The sequence below is a fragment of the Leptidea sinapis genome, chromosome 5 (assembly GCF_905404315.1).
Source record: "Leptidea sinapis chromosome 5, ilLepSina1.1, whole genome shotgun sequence".
NCBI lineage: Eukaryota > Metazoa > Arthropoda > Insecta > Lepidoptera > Pieridae > Leptidea > Leptidea sinapis.
In genome coordinates, this window is record NC_066269.1 from 5,090,049 (window position 1) to 5,103,416 (window position 13,368).

Below are 13,368 nucleotides of genomic sequence, written 5' to 3' on the forward strand. Positions count from 1 at the left end.
ATATTTTATGTTTTACAGAACATTGTTGTGAGGTCTGACTATTTAGTTCTAATCATAAATAAATTATTTAATTATTTAAATTGTGGCTATAACAATTAAAAGAAAACATAAAAGTATTGGTTTATTTATTTATGTGCTGACCGTAAACATACACGCACACAAATTATACCAAAACGTCTCTTAATAGTCATCCTGCTATAACTATATACTTACATGTAAATTACTTAATCATCAACGCCATCTATAAATATTTAATAAATGGTAACATTATTCTTACCGTCATATTGTATTGACAGCTAACTGTTGTCATTATGACATTCATGACTGTAAATTGTCATCTGATTGTCAATTGTCATGCCTATGGCTGAAAGTCTAACGTTGATTGTTGAAGCCTTGAAGGCAGCTTGGCAGCTATGAGCAATCTGGCAGACGATCAGACGTATAGTATAGAATCGAAAATCGAGTTGGTTATTGGTTTGTGGCTTGTTATCAATTTGTGATTTGAAGTGCATATGATATATCTTTAACGATTACATTTGCCTGGTGCTTGATATGTATATTCTTGTGTAAACCTATTGTAAGAAGTGTTTGTCATAAAATTAATTGGACCTGACAGTTCACATTTTCGTGAAGTAGTGAACTAAAACAAAATTATTTTGGTGAGTACCTACCTGTAATATTTTATGTTTGTGCAGCTTTTCTTCTTATTTGTAGTTATGACGTGAGTTAGTCGTTAATGCAAATAAATGTAACTAAAGAAACACTCATTTTCCCTACATACATTCAAGTAGTATGTAATATACAACATGCTAGTTTTCACTTGCAGCGTTGGGTTCTTCTGCCTGCTATTTGTATCAACTTGAATATTAGTCCTCTATAAATTTTTAGTATTTAAATTTTTCACAATGGAAGACTACATTATGAAGATAGCTTCTTAGAGAATATTGTACTAAGTCTCATTTATGTTTGTTCAAATGTTCTGTAATTTGCTGAGATTTAAAGAAAAAATCAAAGAATTTTTGAAAATAAACTTATTTGACAGATTACCATCCTTGTAAGTTCAAAGACAATGAAGTGCTTTCTTATCAGTATTTAATTAAAAGATAAAGATGAAAGTGTTAGAGAAGAGTATTAAATCACTAAATGATTATATGAATATTAAGTAAAACATAAAATCTCAAATCAACCTTACAACAGATAGTACTTCTTAATACTTAAATAATCTTCCAGACAATATTCATGCATAATGTGTATTTAAATTATCTTTCTACTTATCCCAAACTGTATTAACAAGTTTGTTAAACAGAAAGAGAGCTTTAAACATTGGTTTGTTTGATGAGAAGAAAGGGACTGCTGTTAAGGAGTAAAAACAACAATTTATGATTATTGCTATTAATGTATACAAATTCTTTGATGAATTCCCCAAATGAATTGATTGAACACAAACCAACATTGACATTTCCTTATTGGATCATATGTAATACAACATATATAATACCTGCTTGTTTTGGTGGGGATTTTAGTAACATGAGTTTGATTTCTGCATTTCAAATATCACCTATCAAAATTACATTTGCTTATGACTGCTCGCTGAGAGACAGACACTTAAATTATAAGGTTCTAACCCATTTCCAACATGCTGGGCTTTATAAGTTATGTGTCTAGAGTCTCTTGCTATAAGACAACCCATAAAAACAGACCCGGAATGTTAATTTAGTGTGTGTGAGAAGGTATTTCATTATTATAACACTAGAAATAAGGGATTGCTTGTAACTAATTCTAGTAGGCTTCATAAGATACATAATAGCTTTAAGGGTAAATGTATACACTTCTACAATAAAGTCCCAGCCACTGTTCAGGCATTGTCTATAAATAAATTTAAATGTTTTATAAAAAAATGGCTCTGTCGTAAATCCTATTACTCCACTGCTGAATATCTAAATGATCGGACAGCCTGGGACTAGATTGTGATTGCGCAAAAAAAAAGAATGCTGGGAGAGTTTCTTGCGCCGCTTCTTCTCTCTCAGAGCGCCATTTGTTTCCGAAGCGGTAGTAGTATCTAGTAGTATAAGAAATGACATCAAAAAGAATTCTAAAGGAATCAATTTTGAGAAAATAAATGCCTTTTATGCCTTTTTATGTCTTACACTCGCAATTTGTATGACACTTTGTGTTTGTGTGTATGATTGCTACTGGAAGGCTTACAAATCAAATACCAATATTACATTAATTATAAATATTTTATATTATTTATATTATATTATTGGGATTGGTAAAATTATGAAAATAGTTTATTATAACTAGTCTATTCCATTGTCTATTGCTCATTACTCTGAGGTAGTTTTCATTGATATGGAAAACAAGCTCATCGTCACCATCATGATCAATGCACATGACTTGTGAAACACATTGTTTGGTGTTTTTCAACACACTTGCATGGAAAATATTTGATATAAATAACCTTGTAAAATGGTTACATACATTACTGAAAAATGGGTTTTTGAGCCCATACACACTTTTGGAATTAATTACACAAATTAAATTTGAAAAGAATTTTTATGAACAATGTGGGACTCTAACCTGCAACGTCTCACATTCCATGCAACAACAACAAAAATTGTAATTTCTGTCACAATTTGCCCCTTATTCATTATGGTCCGCTAACTTAAAACAGCTGCTACAGAATGTTATTTTTCATTCTGACTTAGGTCCATAGAAGAAGACAGACTGAGAATTAGCAATGCTTTAAGTTAGCAGACTATTATGAATAAGGTTAGAATATAAAATGCATGATACAGACAAATGTGATAAATATAAATAAAACACTGCACTTGAATTGATTAAATACAAACGGCTTTACAAATAAACTTGGTATAAAGTTATAACTGATGATAAACAAAGAAAATGCAAAATGTTTACAATATAGTTGACAACACTGTCAATCTGAAGTTTTCCGAATGACAAGCTGCAACATTATACATCCGAACAAACCATTCATAAGCAAAATGTCTATTTGTTAATATTTTACATATTCTTGGTTTATGCTTAGTTATTACTTTATGCCAATTTTATTTGTAAGGCCAAAAATGTTTAAACTATGACATCATGTTACTTGGCTCACAACTACAATTCAATGATATGTTGCCAAATAAAGTTTTTAATTGTTTAGTGATCATTACCTACCTTAAGATATTATCTGCAATGCAAGACATGGCTGTTTGAATTTCTTGCCACTTCTCATTAAAGCTTAATTTTTCCAAAGTACCTATAATATATATATATATAAAAATGAATTGCTGTTCGTTAGTCTCGGTAAAACTCGAGAACGGCTGTACGGATTTGGCAAATTTAGGTCTTGTATTATTTGTTGAAGTCCAGGGAAGGTTTAAAAGGTGAATAAATATGAAAATGCTCGGAATTAAATTAAAACAATAATTTTGTTTTCCTTTGATGTGTGCCCCGTTGTTGAAATCAAATTGAAAGAATAGTTTAAAATGAATAACTAAATAGAATCCTTATATCTTTCTAACTTTCTCCGGAGGTAAAAAACAAACTTAATTTTAGCTACCTATAAAAGTTGGTAGATTTTATGTACGATTTAATATTTGGTAGGTTTGAGAATTGGTCATCTTTTTTTATACACCAAAAATTTTAATTATTGATATTAATTTTCTTATTACTTTATATGGCAATAGAACATTTGCTGGGTCAGCTAGCTTATTATAAAATATTGTTTTGAAACCAACACATGGGCTGTACTAATCCTGTTACTGTTACCACAGTTTACATAAGTCCAACTTTATTTCGATTTGGGACCCATAATTATTTTTATTTCAAATATTTGTTTTGTATGGACATATTTTCCATGAGAGAATTTATTGACACCTAGCTTGACAGTTTTGCTGTGAAACAATTTTATAACAACAGGGAGCATATTTTACGAAATAATTCTTGATGTTATGAAATATTATTAATTTATTGAATTAATAGGCATTATTTTACGGAAATCCATAATTATTCAAATGTTGTGAGTCTTCTTGAGTGTAAATTCCGCTTATATTCGTCTTCAATTAATTCGACACGTGTTTCGCCTCGACACAAGGCATCCTCAGGAGATGTTGACTCACCAAATTCTGGTGTGAGACTCTAGTCTAGAAATTGAGGAGAATATTCTTGGAGAGTGACATTAGAAATAAGGATTAAGAAATATTACAATAATTTGCAGATTATTATATTTTTTTTGAGAAATAATGGTTACAATTAAATATGAAATTACTAAAATAAAATTCAATATAAAAGATATGCATTTATAACCTTAAATATTTCTCACTAAGACCTTAATGTTACACTTATTATTTAAATTCTGTAAATGGGATGTGTGGACAAATGTAAATACTACTTTATATAATTTCAAAATATATAATATAAGAAATATGCACATAATGGGTGAACATAAAAAAAGAGAATAAAAACTCTACACAAAATAAAAAAATAGGCAATATATTATCTAATATATAAAATTCTTATGTCATGGTGTTAAACTTTGAACTCCTTCGAAACGGCTTGACCGATTCTCATGAAATTTTGAGTGCATATTGGGTAGATCTGAGAATCGGACAACATCTATTTTTCATCCACCTAAATGTTAGGATGGTCCACACTAAATTTTATTTTTTTTTGACATTTTTTTTTAAATTTGTTTGATTATGAGTCAGCATTAAAAAACACATACAACTTCAAATTTTCACCTATCTACGATCAACAGTTACTTTTGTATCGCGATTTTGATACCGGCAATACAATGTTTGCTGGGTCAGCTAGTAATATATATATAAATTACGTGACACGTTGTTTGTCCGCGATGGACTCGTAAACTAATGAACGGATTTTAATGGGGATTACTTCATGCAGAGCAAATTTAGTCCAACTTGAGAGATAGGATAGTTTTTATTTCGATTTTGGACCCATAATTATTTTTATTGTCAATATTTATTTTGTATGGGCATATTTTCTGTGAGAAAATTTATTGACGCACAGTTTGACAGTTCTGCCGTGAAACAATTTCATTATAACAACAGGGAGCATATTTTACGAAATAATTCTTGATGTTATGAAATATTATTGACAATTCATAAAAAACAGTATTTTATTTATTATGTACAGAACGTCTGTCGAGTCAGCTAGTTTTACCTATATATATAAATATAGTAAACTTGTGTCAGTAAATTTCTTTTTACTTCACATTTGAAAGTGTTTTTTCGCAATAAAAGCTTTATTTAACACAAATATTTTTTAAGTAAATTAAAGCCAATAAAATAATACCAATTATACTTAAAGCCTCAAAAAAGGAAAAAAAAAACGAAAGACCTTGCTTAAAGAAGAGACAAGATATAGAATAATTAAATAATGTTTTAAGTATAGATATACACGAAGACCTGTTGTTGCATCCCATTGAAATAGTAAAGTGAAAATCAAGACTTAAATATAATCCAAAACAGTAACCCTAGGAACTTACCTGCGGTTGTAAACACAGGTATTATGAAAGCAGACAAAAATCAGAACCAGTAAAGATTAATATTACATATGTACAAAGACTTACACAGCTTGGACTCAGCACCCTCAAAAGCAGACGAGAAAGAGGCGATCTAATTGAAACATACAAAATACTAAATAATTATTATAATGTCCCAAATTTTGAGAGCATGTTTCCAAGGAAGAGCAATCCTAGACTAAGGAGACATGATATGAAGCTAGAATATCAATTAGCATCATCAAATCCATTGAAACACTTTCTGACCAACAGAGTCGTTCATATATGGAATAGATTGCCCAAGGATGTGGTTAAATCAAAATCTGTTAATCAGTTTAAGAATAGACTGGACAAACATTTGAATAGATATGGTAAATGATATAGACGCATCAGCGAAAGCTGCTTAGTCTATTATAAATAATAATAATAATAATATGAGTCAAAAAAGAAATTACGTATAGTTAAAAAGGAGCATTCCCTAAAAATCTCGATCCAAGTGTTAGCTTAACGATCAGCAAACCGTAACTCAAGTGACATTATTACTCGTTCTTCAGCCATTGATAAAAAGGTTTCTATCGTACATCATCATGTTAAGGTATCCATGAACTAAATATGCCGCAAGCAAGTTCCAAAAGCCATCCACCAAATCATCTACATAATATGAATGAACGAAAACAGAGTTGATACCTCAAGATACTATTAAACACTATTCATTCTTACTGAATACGTCCCTGCATCATCAGCATCAGCCGGAAGACGTCTACTGCTGGACAAATAAAGATGATATGTCCTGCGCTGCCCTCATCTAACGTATTCCGGCGATCTGGTCAAGATCGTCGGTCCATCTTTTGGGGGCCTGCCAATACTGCGGCTTATGCTAAGTGGTCGCCATTCGAGGACTCTACTGCCCCAACGGCCATCTGTCCGTCGAATATCTGTATCCCTATACTTTAGATTTATTCTTTCTTACACCTTACTATCCTATAAGTACGTTCGCTTGTAGATAAATAAGCGGCACTTTGTAGTTTTCAACGAACGATTTCAGAGCTGGTGAACTTATAGTATCTATATACCTAGATAATTAGCGACAGAAACGGCACATGTTTATTCCTTAATATCTTCTTAAATCTTGTCACCAATATAAACATGGCTTCTATTGAATTTGCTATAGATAACTTTACTCATCATAATTGAGTTGACTAATAATTTCTTGATATCTAACTCAAACTTAAATATTTTGAGTGAAAATAGGATTCTCAAGTTCAGTGGCGTAGCGCACCTTGGCTGGGTCCGTTATAAAAATTTGCTTCTCTTATGAAGGAGAAAGATTTCTCACAAAAGAAAAAACAATGTTTGCATAAAATTAAAAGAAAAAAAACTATTTATTTATTATAATTATCTATCTGTCACTTTTACCAAATTTTTTACAAACGATTCAAATTTAATATACACTCTCCTTGCCTTTTTTTCGGTAACCAAGAAATGTTTTTATTAATTTTACGTACATCGTATAATTGATATGGCGGTAGCTACGCCCCTGCTCAAATTAATTATTGAACTTCAAAAACTGCCACCCATTCAAAAAGATATGCCTCACTTACATATAAATAATCTGTATAAATTAGTAAATACGAATACATTAAAGATAGCAATTGGTAAGGCCAACAGTAGCAGCTCAAATGTTTTGGAGTAAGTACGTGATAATAATTAATTAATGTGGGTGTTGTAGATATTGGCACCGAAATCCTCGACCGGCAGTGTGCAGATAAAAGTATGTAACTTGTTGTAGCTTGTGGAGCCCCCCGCTCCCATGCCGCTACGGAGTAACCTTGAATTTAGCCGTTGAATGGCCCGCAGACGCCGCACTTTGGATTTTGTTGTTAGTTACATTACATCATCGCTTTTTGCTTGGTCCTTTGAGCTATCAGTCGGCCAATTGGTAGGTATAAGTGATATTTATATAATCATCCCGTTTTGTAATAATCTAAGTACCAGATGTATAAATTTTATAAATTACTAGCTGACCCAGCAAACGTTGTATTGCCATATAAAGTAATAAAAAGAAATCAACAATTAAAATTTTTGGGGTATAAATATAAATGTAATAGATAACGACCGATTCTTACACTTACATCGTAAATATAATTTATCGTACTACTATACTTTATATTATTCGTTTGCCATCTTGCAACTCTATTGCGTATCGTAATGTGGATGGAATAGAATAGTATTAAAATCTCGATACAAAAATAGGTATTGATCGCAGACGGCTGAAAATTTGAAGTTGTATGTATTTTTCATGCTGAATCATAATCAAATAAAATAATAATGTCAAAAATAAATATTTAGGGGTAAAATAGATGTTGGTCGATTCTCAGCCCTACCCATAAATTATCAAACAAATTGGTTTAGCCGTTTCGGAGGAGTTTGGTAACAAACACCGGGACACGAGATTTTTATATAATTATAAGAGAAAAGAGAGAAATAGTACGCAAATGTTTATCAGTACTCGCTAGATATTGTACCGAATAGTTATTATTCATCAATTATTAAAAATAAAATAAAAATGTCATGTGTCCGTCGTAATTGCGGTCCGCGCCACAGCTCAAACCCAAAGTGGCGTCATGACTGTTGGCTTGGCTGTTAAGTCCAGCGCGGCGGTAGCTACTTCACACGACGTTGTGAATCTCAAAGTGTAGCTTGCCGCCTGTGCCACGCGTTGCGGCGACATCTTGCCAATTGGTCTGAACAAGGGCACGCCAAGGGTCAGTAGCAGCACCTCTACCTTTGTCGGACCGGTTTGGTACGGTCTCGTCGTGTTCACGTCTGTAGCAGCTGCGTTTACATATTTCGTAATCTAATAAACAGTACATTAATATCAAGGTCTCTTAAACACTCAAATATTTTCGGGCCTTTTGTGCTAAACCTCGATGCGTTTGTGATGAAAATATTGCATTGAGAGTCAATAGACACTGTCACAATCGGTGGAACAATATACATGGGTGTGTGGTGAAATGAAATATTTTTATAAGACTAAGGCTGAGATCTATAGAGCCTACTAATCCTTTGCTCAGACTATACTTACGTAAGCCTTAGCTGAGTGTTAGCTTAGCATTATCTTTGATCAATATGTTATGTTTTTCAAGTGATAACCCTTACTTCTAGGATTAATACACAAATAAAATTTGAAAAACAAAATTTTATGTACGATGCGGGATTCGAACCCACGACCTCCGGCGTTCCGTGCCGGTGCTCTAACCAACTGAGCTAACCGTTCGAGTACCGCCTCGTTATAAAACTCTGTTTGCTTTACAGTTGATAACCTGCTCAACCCCAATATTTGCATATTAGGAAATTGACTTGAGATGTCGCTCTTGTAAATCTAAACAATATGTTATGTTTTTAAAGTGATAACCCTCACTTCTAGGATTAATACACAAATAAAGTTTGAAAAACAAAATGTTATGAACGATGCTCAGTTGGTTAGAGCACCGGCACGGAAGGCCGGAGGTCGTGGGTTCGAATCCCGCATCGTTCATATTTTTTTTTTCAAATTTTATTTGTGTAATAATCTTTGATATCTTTTTTATTGTTGGTATAATTTCAGCTCTCAAATACTAGGACAGCCGAATGTAATAGTTAAGTTCGCGTTTTATCACAGCTAAGATTACCTACTTTATACCAAGAATTTGTTTGACAGAGATCACTTGATTCCCGATACATACATACATATAATCACGCCTGTTTCCCGTAGGGGTAGGCAGAGACCACTTCTTTCCACTTGCTACGATCCTTACATACTTGTTTCGCTTCGGCCTCTTTCTTTATTCCTTTCATACATGCTCTTCGGTTTAGGGTACTCTTGACCTGGCCCGATCCCGATGTATAAAAACACAGATCAGACAATTTAGAGTGGTTGAAAGAGAATGAGCTAAATAAGAGTGTTGTGTGGAGCTAGTACTTAGTGAGACAGGAATCAGAGAGCGTAACGTTATTGAAAGTTTACGTAGTGACAGTTATCATTGATAAAGCCATGTAGGGCCTCGACTCAGCAATCATATAATATGTATACTTTTCTGTTTGTTAAAAATGTGTTGGAGTAACATACAACTGCATTTTTTTTTGCTAATACGCCAAGTTTTATACAATTTTATCTAATATAAATTGACAGGTTTAATTCTCTAACAATTAACTTTATCTGTGTATTTTTTCATAGAGCGTCTTTCTATATCCACTTTGCTTCGCTCTGACATAGATTTTCCAAATCGTTATGTAATCTGTCATAACCATAATGTTAACACCAGGAACAGACATAAACTTATAATGCCTACTACTATCTAGAGATCTATGAGACTATAGATCTACTCGGCTAAGTCGAGTTAGTAAGTCTTTTGTGGGGCGATGTATATGCTTTTACAACAAGATCCCAGAAAATGTTCAAAACAAAAGTATTATGTTATTCAAAAGAATTGTTAAAAAACGTTTGTGTGGTAAAGGTTACTATAACATATGATGACTTTCTTAATGATACCACAGATTGGTAATGGAGTGACCGCCCTCATGCTATTAAATAATAAGTTTAATTGTACAATATTACTTTGTAAACAATTTTTTTTCGATGAAAAAAAAAGCCTGCTGAGTTTGTTGCGCCCGTTCTTCTCATATCTGAGGCATTCATTTTGGAATGGGTGGTAGTTAGACTTTCAATAAGTGATGTCACATCCTATTTTGAATAAAAATATTTGAATTTGTTGGTGAAATTTGTAAGAGTAAGGATATCTTCTTGTAGTATTAAATCAAAATCCTTACGATTGTTTACATTTATAATTAAACTATTGAATGTGAAATTCCTCGGTTCCACAAGACTGTTAGTGTGATAACGTTCTCTAAATAGTAACACCCCCACTGAACTACTTATAAAATTTTGTTATTCAAGGGCCCAATTTTATAAAAATGCTATTTATAGGTGAGGGAAGATCAATTAAACCTGTTTGATGTGTTATTCAGGCGAAATAGATGGGTCTCTGTTACCCAAACGTCCCTCATCTAACAACAATATTGCAACATACTTTTCAGCTTTGTGGCTATCCCAATGAATGCTTCCCACAAGTTTCTGATATGGGCGAATGATTCTTGAGCTTCGCGTTCATATCTGGTTAATTTATCACCGCAAGCTGCGTAGCAAAAATTGGAATCTTTCAAGTAACATCACTTATACGTAGGGAGTTCATAGAATGTAGGAATTCTCCTGTGGTAGTAGAAAAGCAGTAAATTCTTCTGTAAGCAGTAGAAAAAGCAGTAAATTCTTCCTTGCGTGTAGAAGAAAAAGTTTCATATAATATTTAAACTTCTAAGCTCAATCTCTTTATTTCTATCGACAGTTATAAAGCAATCAACTGGTTCCGGAATGTCCTTCGCGTTATTAGACATTCCCTGATTTACATACACAATATTTCTAGCTGTAAGAATCCTACAGCTAGAAATAATGATATTCAAAAGGTTCGAAACGATTTGAAGATCACTTATGACTATTTTCCTCCTAGAGTTAAGATGCTGATGGAATATTTATAAGTCGTGAATGTGTAGGTAGAACTGCTAGAGTACCTGGTAATTCTTCAGGTTTTAATCAGATGAAAAGATGACATCACTTAATCCCTTTGCTGACTGGTAAAATGATCATCGTTTCAATCGGATAAACAAAGTCAAAGTCAAAAAAATCTTTATTCACTGTTAAACTTTATAAGTTTTCTATCGCAAGTCAGGATGAAGAACAAAAGTTACAATAGCATTCAAATGAGTATAAAAATAATCATTAACAAAATTTAGAACATTAATTCCAACTATCTTTATCATTCAAATATTCTTTCACAGGCCTTAGATGTTAATTTATTTTTTACGATACAAATAGTCCTCAAATAGCCGATTATCCATTCTATAATAAAGTAAAACTATTTGAAGTAAAATACAATAAAATGTCCATAAAAATAATAGCTTCCATAACAACGTGGCCTGAAAAAGTTCCTCTTCCGACGTGTACGAAAGTGATGAAAGTTGCTTGTTATCTTGTATTGCTATATAAAATCTAGAGTCCAACCCCCTTATTCATAAATAGTCTGCTAACTAAAAGCATTGCTAATTCTCAGTCTGTCTTCTTCTATTGACTTAAGTCAGAATGAGGACAAAACACTCCTTAGCGGCTGTTTTAAGTTAGCGGACCATTATGAATAAGGGGGTAATAGTCTAAGACCCCGTGACCCCAGACGGTCACGATGTCAACTGTCTGGCAATGAATGACGTGATTTTTAATAATATTCTGAAGGTAATACTAGAAAATTAGACTTTATTATTTGTTGAATTTAGATCGGTATTATACACACGTTTAGTTCTGTTCACCTGCCAAAGCCACTGTAGTCTTTCATAATTGGCCATCGTTCTTACCTGTGTTGAGAGTGTGCGCTGACAAAGTTTCAGCTTTTATTAAATAACGAAGGTCTGGGGTTCACAGGCTCTTACTCTATAAGTTCAAAGACGTCCACATGCGGAAAACACGAGAGAATACAGGTAGCGCAGACTAGTAATAATAAAAACGGTAACACCATTTCAATGGAAATAGCTAACAACGAAGTTTCTTAATTAATTAATTAAATAATAGAATGTGACAGAAGGTGCACAAAATATATTCGGAATATATTCTATATTTGGCAACCCTTTGATGCATCGATGAAACAATCACCACAGAATACTCGGGTTCGGTGCGGTAATGGGTGGTTTTATATTAATTGTAATGTATTTTTTTTAAATTAAAAGAGGTGCGCGGTAATAAATGAAATGGCAGTTATATGCGCTGCTGATTCTCATACCATAGCCACTAGGTCGTTTCTTGCAACGTGGACCCTTTAATCTCCCGCCAATTTGCTTTGTGAAATATTTGGATCAGATGGTTTAGATACACCGTCTTTTTTCTCAAGATAAGCAACTATAACTTATTGACCGAAAAACGAAGCTCCCTCTAGTCCTCTCAAGTATTACCGCCAAAATAAACAATTTAGATTTTTACTATACACTGTTTGTTCCCTGTAATGTTTCATTTGATAAATGCACAGCTTAGGGAGCCCTCAGTGGAATTGAATATATATTGAATATATCTTTAGGTTTTCTGTCTGGACGTCGTTCTCTAATGGTGTTTTGGAAGTTCAATGAATTGTTAAATTTATATGATGGCACAGTTTCTTTTAATATAATATGTATTATAATATATATAAGGCACGTAATAGGTTTAAGGGTAAAAGTATACACTTTTATAATAAAGTCACAGCCCCTGTTCAGGCATTATCTATAAATGAATTTAAATGTTTTATTAAAAAATGGCTCTGTCGTAAATCCTATTACTCCACTGCTGAATATCTAAGTGCTCGGACAGCCTGGGACTAGACTATGATTATTTTATAGCAATGACAGTACAATATTGTATATTTTTATTAAAAAGAGCTCAAAAAAGAATGCTGGGAGAGAGGTTTTTTCAGAGCGCCATTTGTTTCCGAAGCGGTAGTAGTATCTAGTATATTAGAAATGACACCAAAAAGAATTCTAAAGGAATCAATTTTGAGAAAATCAATGCCTTTAATGCCTTTTAATAGAAAATAAATAAACAATACGTAGCGAATACAAATAGGTACGATATAACTTGTGACGTAATTGTAGAATAATGTCAAGAAATAATAAAAGCCGCACACACATCTCTGAAACAATACCAGATAATGAAGTGTTCACACTTCACACAGCTTACGTCAGCTCTGCTTCCGTGTCTGCGGCGATGTAATTACATTTTTACACCAATT

At 32.8% G+C, this 13,368-nt stretch overlaps 1 protein-coding gene across 2 annotated transcripts in view; it reads left to right on the forward strand.

Annotated features, from left to right (window-relative positions):
- The first annotated feature begins 384 nt into the window (after positions 1 to 384).
- The window catches only part of LOC126964504 (protein FAM102B), a 107,914-nt gene continuing 94,930 nt past the window's right edge, over positions 385 to 13,368 (forward strand). The window contains exon 1 of one of the 2 annotated variants that reach the window (XM_050807668.1): positions 385 to 659. The gene's annotated coding sequence lies outside the window, so the exon portion shown is untranslated. The remainder of the gene's footprint in view (positions 660 to 13,368) is intronic. The other variant, XM_050807669.1, reaches the window with a different exon arrangement.